We start from the raw sequence: 16614 nt of genomic DNA on the forward strand, positions 1-16614 counted from the left end.
TCTGTGAATTAAATCTGTTGTATACTCTAAATAGGTGAATTGTATGATATGTAAGTTATAGCTCAGTAAAGTTTTTTTTTTTTTTTAAAAGATATCAAATCTACAATCTCATCTTCCATCTTAAAGTAGAAAAAGAAGAACAAGGCCGGGTGCGGTGGCTCATGCTTGTAATCCCAGCACTTTGGGAGGCTGAGGTGGGTGGATCACTTGAGGTCAGGAGTTTGAGACCAGCCTGGCCAACATGGTGAAACCCCCTCTCTACTAAAAATACAAAAATTAGCCAGGTGTGGTGGTGCGTGCCTGTAATCTCAGCTCCTTGGGAGGCTGAGACAGGAGAATTGCTTGAACCTGGGAGGGAGGCAGAAGTTGCAGAAAGCCAAGGTCTCTACTGCACTCCAGCCTGGGTGACAGTGTGAGACTACATTTCCAAAAAAAAAAAAAAAGAAAAAGAACAACAAATGAAACCCAACATAAACAGAAAGAAAAAAACTAGAGTGGCGATAATGAAATAGAAAATAGAAAAACCATAAAGAAAATCAACAAAGCCCAGGGATGGTGGCTCACACCTGTAATCCTAGCACTTTGGGAGGCTAAGGCGGGTGGATCACAAGGTCAGGAGATTGAGACCATCCTGACCAACACGGTGAAACCCCATCTCTACTAAAACGCAAAAAAAAAAAAAAAAAAAAAAAAAAAGAAAATTAGCTGAGCATGGTGGTGCACGCCTGTAGTCACAGCTACTCAGGAGGCTGAGGCAGGAATAGTTTGGACCCAGGAGGCAGAGGTTGCAGTGAGCCGAGATCGCAGCACTGCACTCCAGCCTGGCAACAGAGCAAGACTCCGTCTCAAAAAGACAAAAAAAAAAAATCAACAAAACTAAATGCTGGTTCTTAGAAAATACCAACAAAATTGAATGAAAAAGTAACAGGAAGTCAAATAAGAATAATAAGAATTATTATTCTTTAGAGACATAGTCTCACTTTATTGCTTAGACTGGAGTGCAATTGTGTGATCATAGTTCACTGCAGCCTTGAACTCCTGGGCTCAAATGATCCTCCCACCTCAGCTTCCTGAATACCTGGGACTATAGGTGTGTATCACCACACTTGGCTAATTTTTAAATTTTTAGTAGAGATTGGGTCTTGCTATGTTGTCCAGGCTAGTCTCGAACTCCAGACCTTCAACAGTCCTCATGCTTCAGCCTCCCAAAGTGCTGGTATTATAGGTGTGAGCCACCGTACCTGACCAAATAATTATTTATGTATTTGGGAAACTGGATTTGAGACCTAAATCTGCTACTACATTTCTTTCTTTCTTTCTTTTTTTTTTTTTTTTGAGACGGAGTCTCGCTCTGTCGCCCGGGCTGGAGTGCAGTGGCCGGATCTCGCTACTACATTTCTGATGTGAGTTTGAGAATTTCCCTTAACCTTCTTAGGTTTCACTTCCTTATCTTTAAAATTAAAGCGATTCGGCCGGGCGCGGTGGCTCAAGCCTGTAATCCCAGCACTTTGGGAGGCCGAGACGGGCGGATCACGAGGTCAGGAGATCGAGACCATCCTGGCTAATACGCTGAAACCCCGTCTCTACTAAAAATACAAAAACTAGCCGGGCGAGGTGGCTGGCGCCTGTAGTCCCAGCTACTCGGGAGGCTGAGGCAGGAGAATGGCGTAAACCCAGGAGGCAGAGCTTGCAGTGAGCTGAGATCTGGCCACTGCACTCCAGTCCGGGGGACAGAGCGAGACTCCGTCTCAAAAAAAAAAAAAAAAAAAAAAAAAAAAAAAAAAAAAAAAAAAAAAAAAATTAAAGCGATTCATATGGATTCAATAAAATCTATTTCAACAAATTTAGCATTTGCAAGGTCCTACCATTAATAAGATACAATTCCTGTTGTGTCAGATGTGAAAGTATTCTGTTTTGCAAACTGACCTAAGCCAATTTGGCTATTGTCAATAGACAGATTCTCTCAGTAAATGTTGGTACCTCTGATCATTAGAGGTGGATGGAAGCTGTATCTCCTTTGCTACAACCTTGCTACCCAGAGCTATTTTTTGATATAACCTAGCTTTGAATCAAATTTTGCCTCAGATACAAATATCTATTGTTCTACAAGCACAAAAACAATTATATAGCCAGTTCATATAAGCACAGTGAAGTCCTCATTCTCTCTCCTTTTGGGTTTCTGAGCAAGATGCTTGCATGAAAGATTCAATCTAATGCCAATGCAAAAATATTGTGAAAGCAGCAGGATCAGCTAGGCTTCCAGTTGGGTGAGGCAATCAAATTCTTTGTTTTGATGTAGGTAGGGGGAATCATAGCATTGAATGCATTTCTATTTCTAGAGTCAACTCTAAAGACGTTAAGCTGCTAGTCTTGGCTGATTCTTATATCCCATTCATCAAAGGGCAGAAGTGTCTGCACAATTTGTTAAGCTAACTACACATCAAGAACATCACTCATTTCACCAATGAAACGTTATATCTAACTTTGTGTCAGCTATCTGTTGCCACAATGATACTGTATAACAAACAACCACAAACCCTTAGTGCATAAAAAATAAAGTTTATTGCTCAAGTGCTTGAGTTCAGTGGAGGGTCAGTTAAGCAGCTCATCTGATCTTGCTTGGGTTTGCCTATATATTTGGGGGTCAGTTGGCCATTGGCTGGGGCTACTGGGGCAGCATAGTTTTGTTCCATGTGCCTGTCATCCTCCAGAAGACTATGCAGGGCATGTTCTCATGGTGATAACAGAGATGCAAGACCAAATAAGCTCAATCAGCAAGCTCTTTCCAAGTGTGTGCTGATGTCACATCTGCTAACATCCTATTGGCCAAAGTAAATTACATGACTGGGCTAGAGTCAAGGGGTGGGGCAAACACACTCTCCATAGTGGAAGGGCACTGGTGTTCTCACTGTGTTATTCTTCTCTGTAATGTTGCTTGTTTCTGTTTTTGAATTAGGTATAGAATTTAAAAAACTCAAGATAAAAGCAGTGAATATCATGTTGCTTTCATTATACGAGGTCTGTGGCTGTGAATTAACATATGCCTTGAGTTAATATGTCAGAAAACTGCTTTAGTGTTGTGTTCTAGTCATTAGTGTCCATGGAGGAAATATTTATCTACTGTTACACATCTTTATCAGCAGTGTTAGATACCATGGTTTAAATGGTACTGGAAAATGATTTTTTAATCTGGCTTATCTTTTGAGGCTCTCAGTCTTCAAATAGTTGAGTCTTGCTGGGGTCTATTAACTAGGCCAAATCAAGAACCCTTCGCTAACCTGTGAAGCTGGAGAATAGAAATGGAGAAAGTTGAACATCATATAAGCTAATTTTAGATTGTCCACTTGGTGGTAGAATTGTTTTCAGATAGTGTGAAGAGTAATGAGCCAAGTAAAAGAGAAATAGAATCTTATGAATTCTAAGCCAGGAGAAAAATGCAGCATGTGTTTTAAATAGGTATTCTCATCAGCATTATTACTTTTACTAAAGTACAAAAGATAGTGTAATCCAGGGTAGGTGTGTTTATGTAATAAGTTTTAAATGTGTTTAATGTTTTTTAAGGAGTAGTGATAATTCTATTTCCCAACACATTAATGAAGCTACTTGCTTACTGCTTAGAGTTCAGTGCTCAGAAATATAGATTTCAGAGATTATCTTAATTTGGGTATTCCTTAGCACTATTTAATCTTTTTTTTCTCCTTTTAAAATTAGAAAAGTTCTTGTATGAAATAACACTACTCTTACAATGTTATGTAAGTCCTTCCCACTGAAAGTATGCTGGGAGTTCAAGATCAGCATGGGCAATATGGCAAAACCCTGTCTCTACAAAAAAAAAAAAAAAAAAGGAAAAATTAGCCAGGCACGGTGGTGCACACCTGAAGTAGGAGGATTGATTGAGCCTGGGAGGTCGAGGCTGTAGTGAGCCATGATCATGCCATTGCACTCCAGCCTGGGCAATAGAGCGAGACCCTGTCTCAATAAAACCTCCAAAACAATAAACAATAAACAAAGTGTGGTCAGCAACATTGGCATCACTTGGGAGCTTGTTAAAAACATGGGGAATCTTGGTCTTCACTCCACACCTACCGAAACAGACTGAAATTTAACAAGGATGATCCCCAGGTGATTCGAGTATAGTTTTACATGCACTGTTCTCCACTGGTAGAATGCAAACAGTGGATGATGAGGTACAAAGGGAAGAAAAGTGGGACAGATATCAGGACTGGAACCATTTAACAGGTATTCATGGATCTGTTCTGAACTTTCAATTGCCCATGCTCCAGCCCTGGAGATTGTGTTTAAGAAGCTACCTGTAGTCCTTTTAGATTCTAAAAGAAGGCGGAGTGTGTCACTAATTCACCAACTTATCAATCAATCATCAAAATACAGGAGATTCTATTTTGGCCTAGCCAGCCACTGATGGTGTGACATTTGGTAGGGCATTAGTCTCTAAGTCTTTAGCATCATTATCTGGAAGCAATGAGATGGTTGGGCAAGTTCATCCTTTTCAGCTTTTTGGAAGATGCTATGCTTTTAGGCAGGGTTGATGGTCAACGGGTAAACACAGATGGCCCTGTCCCCATCTTTAGATTGGGTTTTGTTTGGAGTGGCTGGTGCTGGTGACCTACTAGTAGTTAGGTGGTTTGAATATTTTTCCAAACAATGATTATGGGGAACTTGCCAGGTGCAGTGGCTCTGCCTGTAAGCCTAGCACTTTGGGAGGCCAAGATGGGAGGATTGTTTGAGCCCTGAAGTTTGAGACCAGCCTGGGAAACATAGCAAGACTCTGTCTCTATCAAAAAATTTTTTTCAGGCTTGGTGCAGTGGCTCACACTTGTAATCCCAGCCCTTTGGGAGACTGAGGTGGGCAAATCGCTTGAGCCCAGGAGTTTGAGATCAGCCTGGGCAACATGGTGAAACCCCATCTCCACTAAAAACCCAAAAATTAGCCAGGTGTGATGGCGTGTCTGTAAACCCAGCAACTCGGGAGGCTGAAATGAGGGGATTGTTTAAGCCTGGGAGGTCGAGGCTGCAGTGAGCTGTGATCATGCCACTGCACTTCAGCCTGGGCAACAGCGGGACTCTGTCTAAAAACATCTTTTTTTCTAAATTAAAAAAAATAATTATAGGGGAGCTAAGTGTCAGGGACTATTAGGGACTAAGTAGTACCATCATAGGTTCTAGAGTACTTGCTTGTCTTGGACTCAGATACATGTCTATGTAGAACTGAGGTATCAGAAAGTTGAATTAGGCAGAGCAGAGAATGGAAGGTGTATGGGCTTTAGTGTCAGTCTTGGGTTTCTGTGCTAGTTCTGTTGTTTACTAGTTATATGGTTTTGAGTACATTACTTAAAATCATGTAGTATCTTTTTTAGGCTATGACATGAGATTAACATAATAATGACATGTACCTCCAAGTAAAATTGCGAGGAATTAATAAGATAATTTATGTAGAGGGTCTCGCAAGTGGTGGATGCTCAGTAGATGTTAGTTTCCTTTTCACTTGTGTGTCCATACCCAAATAGCTTGTATGTAGAGCTTTACTTCTGCAAACTTCTATAAGGTGATACAGCAAATGAACAAAAACACCAGGTACCTTAATAAATTACAAAAAAGCATAGCTAATCGTTAGAGCAATTCTAGTTGGAGTGGAGGGAGGTTATACATCCACCTGAAACTCTTGCCAAAATGAAAGATGGGCTTTCTTCTTTCAGCCAGCGATCTTTCAACATTTTTGCTTGCATGCTCTCTTCAAACATTTTGGAAAAAACAGACACAAAAATAGCTGTGTATTCCACATACATCTTAAAGTTGACATCTAAAATTTGTCATCATAAGATTTTGCAAAGGATGTGATTTCTGGCATAATATAAATATTACCATTTGAAAATAAAACTATTGTTTATCTATCATAGATTAGAATATTTAAAGTAAGAAGCACGCTGGGTACCCATCTACAAGGTGAACCATTCTGAATTTTTACAGTTCTTAGTGAGAAACAGCTTGGTGAGGACTTGCTTTCCCCAGCATCTCATTCTGTGCCCTGGGTGCTCCTTTAGCTTTATTTCAAGGAAGAGAAGGTGAAAAGTTACATATTTATTCCTGACAGTTCAACATTGCATCTTTGAATAAAAGCTGGGGTTGGCAAACTCTTCTATGTTTTTGAGGAGTCTTGCTTTTGTCACCCAGGCTGGAGTGCAATGGCGCGATCTCAGCTTACTGCAACCTCTGCCTGTCGGGTTCAAGCGATTCTCCTGCCTCAGCCTCCTGAGTAGCTAGGATTACAGGCGCCCACCACCACACCTGGCTAATTTTTTTGTATTTTTAGTAGAGACGGGGTTTCTCCATGTTGGCCAGGCTGGTCTCAAACTCCTGACCTCAGATGATCCACCTGCCTCTACCTCCCAAAGTGCTGGGATTACAGGCATAAGCCACTGCACCCAGCTGGCAAACTTTTTCTTAAAGGACAAAATAGTACACACTTTAGGCTTTGAGGGTCATACAGTCTCTGTTGTAATTACTCAGCTCTCCCATTGCAGTTTGAATGCGGCCACAGGCAATACATAAATGAACGAACAGGCCTGTGTTCCAATAAAACTACATACTCTTTTAGCAGTCACTCCTCATCTCCCCCATCACACTCATAACCCCCATCTCCCATCCTCTGCCCCCATCCCTAGGCAACCACTTATCTACTTTCTGTCTCTGTGGATTTGCCTATGCTGGACTTTTGGAAACCTACTTAGAACTCGCTCTGGTGATTTTGTAAAAACCCAATTCTCTATATTAAATCTCTTTTTGCTTAAAATGCCTTGAGTGGTTTCTGTTTCTTGTACTGAACCCTAACTGGTTCAGAGTTAAAGGAGAAAAACGAAGAATTTTCAACTTTTAAAGAAGAGCTATTTTTTTTTTCTTCGAGAGGGAGTCTTGCTCTGTTGCCCAGGTTGGAGTGCAGTGGCATGATCTTGGCTCACTGCAACCTCTGCTTCCTGAGTTGAAGTAATTATCCCGCCTCATCCTCCTGAGTAGCTGGGATTACAGGCATGTGCCACCACTCCCAGCTAATATGTATGTATGTATGTATGTATGTATTTATTTTTGAGATGGAGTCTCGCTCTGTTGCCGACTGGAGTGCAGTGGTGTGATCTTGGCTCACTGCAACCTCCACCTCCCAGGTTCAAGCTATTTTTCCTGCCTCAGCTTCCTGAGTAGCTGGGATTATAGGCGTACGCCGTGAAGCCCAGCTAATTTTTGTATTTTTAGTAGAAATGGGGTTTCACCATGTTGATCAGGCTGGTCTCGAACACCGGACCTTGTGATCCACCCGCCTCAGCCTCCCAAAGTGCTGGGATTACAGGTGTGAGCCACTGTGCCCAGCCTAATTTTTGTATTTTTAGTAGAGATTGGGTTTCACCACGTTGGCCAGGCTGGTCTTGGACTCCCAGCCTCAAGTGATCTGCCCGCCTCGGCCTCCCAAAGTGCTGGGATTACAGGCGTGAGCCACTGCGCCTGGCCAAGAGCTTGTTTTTTTAATGAGTAATAATGAGTCTCAAATTGCTATATTTAGATTCAATTGTATACATGTTAAGACACCAATACTTACAGCACACCAAAAATTATCCTTTTAAATTAATTATATTTACAATAAAAATTTAGATGTTTCACTTAAAACTATGCAGGAGAGCACTAAAGTCATAATGGCAAGGTAAATAGTTTTGCAAATTTCTGAGAGGTGAAATGCAAGTGCAGGAGTCTGAAGACTTGCTTCAGGCTGCACATGATTGTCTCCAGAATGTTCTTGGAACCTAAGCCTTTGACTTTATACTTTCTGGCTTCATTCTTTAAAATATGTCTATTAGCATTACAAGTCATTTTTGTTTGATTCCTCAAAACACCATGTGTTTATTTAAAACTTTCTAACAATACAGACATGATGGTTCTACCTTTAACTACACTTTCTAGGGGTCACTATAATTAACAGATTTTATCCTTTGAGATCTTTCTCTGAGACAGGAGCTGTAAGGGAAACTTACTCTGTGTAGTAGGTGACTTTTTCAGGTATCTCCTAGGATGTAAGATCTACATAAAAAATTAGTGTATTTCTTTGAAAGCTTAAAACAGTGCCCTACCTGTGGTACTGAAATCAATCTTTGTTGATACTCTCCTCTAATTTAAATGATTCAGAGCCTTACCAAGGAGTTAAAAAGTAGATCATTTAAGACATGAGTCTGAACTGCACATCTTTATAAGATCCTCTGCACAGCCAGTGCTTTTTTTTTTTTGGTAATTAAATACTTTATTCACTTTTTAAAGAATGTGGATACCTATAACAGAAATAACAAATGTCTTTTTTGTCAAGGGTTATTTTTGTGATGTGAACAAAATGAGGTGATTCTTTATGCTATATCATATTCAGTAAAAATAATACTGATAATACCTGAATTTATAATTGTTTTATTAGGTGCTTTATATTTTACTTCATAGGACTTTGAAATGTATCTTATTTGATCCTAGTAAGGCAGACTTAATAAGGTTATGCCCATTTTAGAGCTGAGTAAATGGAGGCTAACAGAGGTTCATCAACTTGTGAAGGTCCCACAGTTAGTGGTAGAGCTTCAACAAAAACATTTTGACCTTAATGTTCTTTTCCCTGTGAATACAAATAACATTGTCTAGCAATTGCCTTTATTAAATGATAATTGGGTAAGATGACTTTGGGGGACAATTTTGAGACAGTTGGCATATGCCTCTGCAACTTTTGCTTATTATTGCATCACTTTCTCGTTTTGGAAGTCAAATGGTAGTTTAGCACAGTTACTATAACTCAATAAATTAGTTGTGGCCTGATGAGGGTGCTCTTATTCAATGTATGATTTGAGAATTGATGTTCAATCTAGTTTATAACATCACATATTGCTTAAGTAAATGAGTGTGTGAGTATATTTTTCTTGGACCAAATAGAGTATTTTAGTTTAGATCTTTCCCCCTTTTCCTACCTGTGCAAAGAACTGGAACCTTAACTTTCCTCCTTATTCTGAAGACACCGCAGTGTGGATTTAAAACAGTAAAGAACCTGCCAAAGATCAGATTGATTTAACTCTGATTCTGGAGGGAGAGTATGGGAATACGGGAAGGGAGGCTGGATCTGTCCAGCACTGAGAATGGTCAGCAGCCGAGGAAACTCCTTTAAAAAGCCCTTCTGACCCTCTTCTCCCAACCCCAGTCCTAGCAGTCCAGGCATCACATGAGTAGGATTCCTTTGTGCATGCCCTCAGCTCTTAGATTAGCTTCCCTAAACTTTGGCTGATGACAAAAGTTCTGAAGTGTAGATTTGTCCTTCTTGATTTACTGATGGAAAAAATTACCTTTAGGTTCTGCTTTTATATCCTAGCTGCTCATTTATGGACTGACATGGGTAACGCCTTCCTGGCTAAACCTTCTTCCTCGCTTCCACCATCACACACACACACACACACACACACACCACACACACACACACACACACACACAACACACGCACACACACACACACACACGTCTCTCTCGAGCAGGTACTGTTCCACCCCCTAATCCTGGGAGGCTCTAGATAGTATAGGAACATCCTGTGCTCTGTCAACCCATTAAGCACTTTCATTGGCTTGCCTCTGGACAATATAATAATTTATTGAAACCCATTATAACTTGGAACATTTGATTCCTTAAATTAAATAGTGTCAGACAGCAGTGACTCTGCCACTTCTTAGGCTGGAAACTCTGGACAAGTTACTTAACTTCTTTAGTTTTCAGTTTCCCCTTTTACAGAGTAGGGCTAATAGTACCTACCTTAAAGTGTGGTTGTGACAATTTAAAGATTCTGTAGGAAAACCAATTAGCTTATGGCCTGATCATTATGTCTAGAATATCCTTTAAAACGAACTGACTTTATACTTTGTAGCTTCAGTCTCTAACAAAAAAGTTTATTAACTTTTAGAAATCATTTTTTCTTTGATTCCTTAAATCAGTGGTCCAGAGACCACTGATTTTTTGGTACCAGAGACCGGTTTTGTGGAAGACAATTTTTCCATGGACTGGGGAGGTAGGGTGCAGGGAGATGGTTTTGGGATGATTCAAGTGCATTATATTTATCATGCACTTTATTTCTATTATTATTACATTGTAATATAAAATGATATAATTATACCACTCACCATAATGTAGAATCAGTAGGAGCCCTGAGCTTGTTTCCTGTAACTAGACGGCCCCATCTGGGGGTGATGGGAGACAGTGACAGACCATCAGGTATTAGATTCTCGTAAGGAGTGTGCAATCTAGATCCCTCGCATGCGCAGTTCACAATAAGGCTGTGCTCCTATGAGAATCTAATGCTGCTGCTGCTCTGACAGGAGACGGAGCTCAGGCAGTAATGGGAGCCATGGGGAGCAGCTGTAAATACAGATGAAGCTTTGCTCACTCACTTGCCACTCACCTCCTGCTGAGCAGCCCGGTTCCTAACAGGCCACGGACTGGTACTGGTCTGTGGCCTGGAGGTTGGTGACCACTACCTTAAATGGCAAAACATCATATATTTATTATTGATATATGACAAATACTCAGTATTATTAAACATACTTGGTCATAGGCACCAACTTTACGGACCAGGCTATTTTGGAGGGGGGCAGGACTAGTAAGAATAATCTTAGGAACAATAGCTTGAAATAGGGACCAAAGAATAGATCCTATAAAGTCAAAAGCAGGAACTTAATGATAAAAACTTAGAGTAGGAGGAGAGATTCAGGGTCCACACAGGAAATTAGTTATCATTTTGGGATGTAGCATCTTCGGTATAAGTGGCACTAAAGGGTGCTCAGATTACATTGGGAATCCCAGTAATTCCCTCCCTAAGCAGCCTAATAGGAAGGATGACTCAGTGTGAAACATCCCCAGGTTGAGTGCTGGAGCAGCTCAGGGAAACTCGGATCCATGCGTTATACTCAGAAAGACAGAGGTAGAAAAATCTACAGATTGGCACCTGAAATGATAAAATACAAGTATTTGCCTTCCTCCCTGAGTGTTTTACTCTTTCACAGTTTATTTTTATACATTTGAGATGATGTAGGTGCCTAGGATTTTCTAGTCAAGAAAGTCCTCATTTGGAGATCTCAGATATTTTTGGTTTGGCACACTTTTTATAGTAGTAGATTACTGAATTCCAGAGCACTTGAAATGACACAATTGATAGGATTTTTAGTGCTGAAAAAAGACGACTGTCCCAATATATATATAACCTTTCAGTGATGTTCTTTTTGTTACCATCACTAAGTTGGTGTTTTAAACTTATCCTTGTCTTCCTTTGTTTTCAGCTTCTTAAATGCTGCATTGAGAGGATGAAACAGAATGGGTGTGAACAAGAGTTCCCTGAGAAAGGACAGCTCTTAGAGAGATAGGATGCTTACTGGACTCAAGAGGATACCAAATCATGGTATGCATTTCTGTGTTGTGTTTGGAAGAGGAACTGAGGGTTGTTATGAAAATGAAGGATGTGTTCAACTTAAAAGAATTAAACCTCCACCATCTGTCTCTTTCAAATGGCATTCTTGATTCCAAAATCTTAAGTAGAGTGTAAAGTTATTGATGGATACTGTAGTAGCCAGGCTAAGCTGAGCTATTCAGTGGAACAGATAAACCTGAAAATTTTAGTGGCTTACCACAACAAGATTTGTTTCTTTTTAATATCACAATCTGATATAGATTGGGTTGGTCTCCTGCTTGGCTTTCCGTCAAGTGACAACTCAGGGATCCAAGTTGCTTTTATTTGGAAACTGTCATCTTGAGAGCATTTTGTTTCCAGCTGTATGGACAGGAGATACAGAAGGTGTGGAGAAGTGCATCCTTCCTGGATCACAAACGATACATCACTTTTGCTCACATTCCATTGTTAAGAATTAGTGACATGATCCCACTGGGATTCATGGGGTCTAGGATATGGAACATGTGGATATTTGGCAAGCATGAACAATCTTTGCCACAGAAACACTACCTCTATTACGTTATTCTGTATCCCTTATCTTCTCATGGTAGATTTTGCATAGGATTAGTATCAGGAAAAGGTTTTTCTCTCCTAAAATGTTGATCTTCTTTTTCTTTTCCTCTGGAGTCAGGAACTTTAGATTTAATATTAATAACTATCTAATCTGAGATTTTTAGTAGCATCATGTATTCTATTTCTCTATTGTGTTTCTGGAATAGTTTTATTTTTGTATTTTAACTGACTGGTTGTATTTGATTTTTAAAAAATTGCCATAATCCTTTCTAGTTTTAGCTGTTCGTTTAATGAACACTTACTAATAGCAGATGTATTGATAAGGATGAAGGATGTTTTTAGCTGCAACAGAAAAAACTAATAAATGGTTTAAGCAATAAGAGTTTTATTATCGGAGACAAGAAGTCTGGCCATTCCAGGATAAGTTAATTCAATGGTGTGATATCATAGAGGATCATGTATACTCACTTCTTCTGTTTTATAAACTTCAACGTTTGATGGAGTCTCCCCTTCCTGTCACATACAGCTTAGTAGTTCCAGATGTTGCTTGCCATGGTAGACCCTAGTCAGGCCTGGGTCTTGTGATGCAGGAGACAAATATGCTCACAGACTGGTTGTCATGACATAGCTGCAGTGTGGTGCCACCAGGCATGCATCACGCCTACTCATCATATGATATTAGATTATATAATCTGTGGAAAATGTTGCAAAATGATGCTAGTGGTAGGGTCAGAAATTATATCCAGACTTGGATGTTAGATCCAGGCAAATGGCTTGTTGAAAAGAGATTTCTCTTTAGAGAGAAATCATGTTGGTGTATGAGGAGACATGTTTGGTTGGGGGGAGGGTGGGGAACTGCTTGGATAGCATGGTAGTGATAGAAGTGGTGACAAGCTGGATGCTGGATATAGTTAGAAGGATTAACTGATCAATTGGATGTGAGGAGTGATATAGAGAGAGATGTTGGGAATGACTCCAAGTTTTGGCCTGAGTGATGGGAAAAATCGAGTTCTTATTTATCAAGATAGGGAAGACCAATGAGTTTGGTGCTGTCATAAAATAAAATGGATCAGATTTTTAGTAACAACTGGAAGTAAGACATTGCAAGGAGTTGGGACTGGGCTGAGATAGAGTTCAGATGGGGAGCCGGAATCAGAGTGCTGCCCCAGGTTCTGGGACCCTGCCAGGCAGAAAAGACACTTGGCATGGGCAAGGACTGCAGTATGCCAGAGCCTCTTCCTCCTTTCTCAGGCCAAATTTGTGTCCTTGCAAAATTTGGCTACAGATGTTAAATTTACAAAGACCTCTGATACCCATTATCCCACCCAACCCTCTGGAGAGCCTTTGTAATGTGGTAACTGCTCCTATGCACATAGCCAAAAACCTGAAAACAGTCTCAGAAAAGCTGTAATTTCTACATTCATTCATTTAATGAACAGTTACTAAACACTTATTTCTTTATTTTTATTTTATTTTATTTTATTTTATTTTATTTATTTATTTTTGAGGCAGAGTCTCAGTCTGTCGCCCAGGCTGGAGTGCAGTGGCACGATCTCGGCTCACTGCAACCTCTGCCTCCCAGGTTCAAGTGATTCTCCTGCCTCAGCCTCCCAATTAGTTGGGACTACACATTTTTGTACTTTTAGTGGAGACAGGGTTTCACCATGTTGGCTAGGCTGGTCTCGAGCTCCTGACCTCAAGTGACCTGCCTGCCTCTGCCTCCCAAAGTGCTAGGATTACAGGCATGAGCCACTGTGCCTAGCCCCAAACATCTATTAAGTACTTGCTGTATGTGGTGAAATAAACCCCAGCTCTCCTGATTGAAGGCTAGTGTTCTTTTCACAAATCTTCAATACATCAAGTCCTACTTCTCTTTCTTTCTGTATTTAACTCATAAATATTCCTCTTCTGTCATCTGTGGTTTTGAAATGTCTGCAAACTCATGGATACTGTTCACTTCTACTGAATAGAATAAAGCAGAAGTGATGGAATATAACTTCAGAGGCCATTTCATAAAAGCCACTGTGGCTTCCTACTTGTTCTCTTGCTCTCTCTCTTAGATCACTTGCTCTGGGGAAAACCATCTGTGATATTGTGAGCAGACCTATGAAAAGGCCCACTTGGTGAAGAACTGAGGCCTCTGACTGATGGACTCATGGGTGACCTTGCAATCAAGTCTTCTGGCCCCAACCAAGCCTTCAGCTGAGACTGCAGCCTCATGAAAGATCCTGAGCTAGAAGCATCCTGCCATCCTAATAAGCCACTTGAATTTCTGACCCTTAAAAATTGTGAGATAATAAGCACCTGTGTTTTTTTAAGTATTAGGTTTAAAAAATGCTGAAAAAATAAAGAAGAAAAAAGACAACTCATAATCTCACCACATTAAAAAGAATAGCTATAGAAAAATTCCAGTAGTATAAAAAATAAAAATGGAAATAACTCTCCACCATCCCTGATCTTTAGTTCTTTTTCCCACAGTGACATTTTCTTTCTTAAGACATGTTCATGCATATGCAATATATGTATGCAATATATGTGTAAATTCTTTAAGATATTCACAAAAGGATCATGTTACACTCATTTGAAAAACTTAATATTATATCTTGAGGATGTCTTCATATCAGTATATATACATCTATCTTATTTTTAAAATGGATTTCCCATAATTTAAATGTACCATATTTCTTTTACCAGTCCCCGTATATGGACATTTAGGATATTTCCAGTATTCTTTTCTGTTATAAAAATATGGTGATAAACACTTTCATGCTTTTTTGAGTACCCTCAAGTAAAGTCCTATAGGTAGCATTCTGGCATCATGTTGTATGTGCATTTAAAGTTGATGCTATTCACTTGTTCCACAATCTTTGCTCTGAGTTTACACTGATGAAGCATGGGAATGCTATATCCCCACAAACCTGTGCATACTGTTGATAGTAAGCATTGTTTGCTATTTTCTGACTATTTATTTTTCTTCTTTTGAGAATTGCCATGCCTAGAAGAGTGGCTGTCTTATAATATATAAGATAATAACTTGATAAATAGCATTTCTGAGGCTTCTTGTGCTTTGCATATATTTAGTGTTTTGATACTTACAAAGACCCTATGAAGTTGGTACTATTATTACTTGCTTATGGTTGGTGGGAAAACTGAGCCATAGAGAAATTAAACAGACTGTCCCAGGTCACACAACTAGGAAGGGTAGAGCCAGGATGCAAATGATATGGAATTTAAAAAAATGAATAGTTGAGTGAATGAATAAATTGATGACCTGTTTACATCTTTTCTCATTTTTTAATTGAATTTTGTTTCTTTTTCTTTCTTATTTGTAGGATCTTTGTATATATTATGAATGTTAACTTTCCTATTCTACATGTTGCAGATATTACCTCTGGTCTGTTATTTGTCTTTAACTCATTTATTTGCCACCTTTTGATATTCATTTCTTATTCACATTAGAAAACTCTCAAAGTAGTTAAAAATATGACCCCAGATATTGTTGTTAGAACATATTTGAGGAAAATAGTGATGATTTAGGTGTACAGATAAATTCTGATGTGGGTAATGCAGAGTCTCACTAAGTTCATCTAAATATGAAAAATAACCACAGGGGAATTAGTTGCTTTGTTCACACTGTGGTACTTTAACATTACAATTCCCCTTTAGGCATATTTATAATTGAAAAAGAAGGTGTTGGGGGCTTTTATATTATTAGATTGACATTTGGGGAAATGAATTTTTACTTTATCTGCAACAAATGAATCCCAATTAGTTAAGTGGCTCTGGGCTAAAGGAACTATAGCGACTTTCTTTCTCATTTTCTTTCTACTTTTTGATATGCCCTTCCTTCCCGTTCCTATGAACTTTTCTCATCCTGCTGAGCCAAGTCACATTTCACTTTGCTTGAGGCTTCTAACCCTTCTCTGATGTCCTGAAGGATTCATCAGGGAGACTCTGTGGCAAACGTCTTTCTTTCCCGTGACAGCCCCACATTTGATTAGGTGTTCACTTTCCATCCTGTGTCCTCAAGAATGTGATTATATCTCTAGCTTCAGAGTTGAAGTTTGAATTAGTCTAAGCCTAAGCCAGTGTTCTCAAACTCTAGTATGCATGAGATTCACTTGGGGAATGTATTAAAACACAGGCTGCTGATCTGTACCCCCAGAATATCTAATTCCATATGTCTTGGTAGGGCATTTCTATCAAGTTTTGAGGGAATGCTGATGCTGATGGCCCAGGGACCAAACTTTGAGAATCAGTGGTCTAAGCCAGTCACGATGATCCAGTATTCTCTGCCTAGGATTCATTTAGGAATGGACACGTGCCCCAAATCCTGGTCCGTGGCACTGAGGGGACGTCTTCTGTAGAAGGGTTGTCTCACTAATAAATGCATGGATGGAGACCCTCCTCCTTTGCTGGGTATATTCCTGGGGTTTTGTAACATTTGGAAGTTCTGTGTTCAATTTGTGAGCAGAAGGAAAGACTTTCATAAATTGAGGATTACAAAGTGAGCAGAAGAGTGGAGAAGATCTTGGTCCTGGAGGATGTAATTGTGCCACTGAAGAACCAGCTCTGGATCCAGCCTAACCCTGAGC

At 39.7% G+C, this 16614-nt stretch overlaps 1 long non-coding RNA gene across 3 annotated transcripts; it reads left to right on the forward strand.

Moving 5' to 3' along the window:
- Window positions 1–596: 596 nt before the first annotated feature.
- Window positions 597–15291, forward strand: LOC117085397. Of its 3 annotated transcripts, none has more exons than XR_004437941.1 (3): window positions 597–611; window positions 11340–11458; window positions 14080–15291. It is a non-coding gene; the product is annotated as an uncharacterized LOC117085397 (long non-coding RNA). The 3 variants fall into 3 exon arrangements; XR_004437940.1 differs by lacking the exon at window positions 597–611 and adding an exon at window positions 1362–1403; XR_004437939.1 differs by lacking the exon at window positions 597–611 and adding an exon at window positions 1493–1537.
- The last annotated feature ends 1323 nt before the right edge of the window (window positions 15292–16614 follow it).

This window comes from Trachypithecus francoisi, unplaced genomic scaffold (genome assembly GCF_009764315.1).
Source record: "Trachypithecus francoisi isolate TF-2019V2 unplaced genomic scaffold, Tfra_2.0 Lachesis_group1, whole genome shotgun sequence".
NCBI lineage: Eukaryota > Metazoa > Chordata > Mammalia > Primates > Cercopithecidae > Trachypithecus > Trachypithecus francoisi.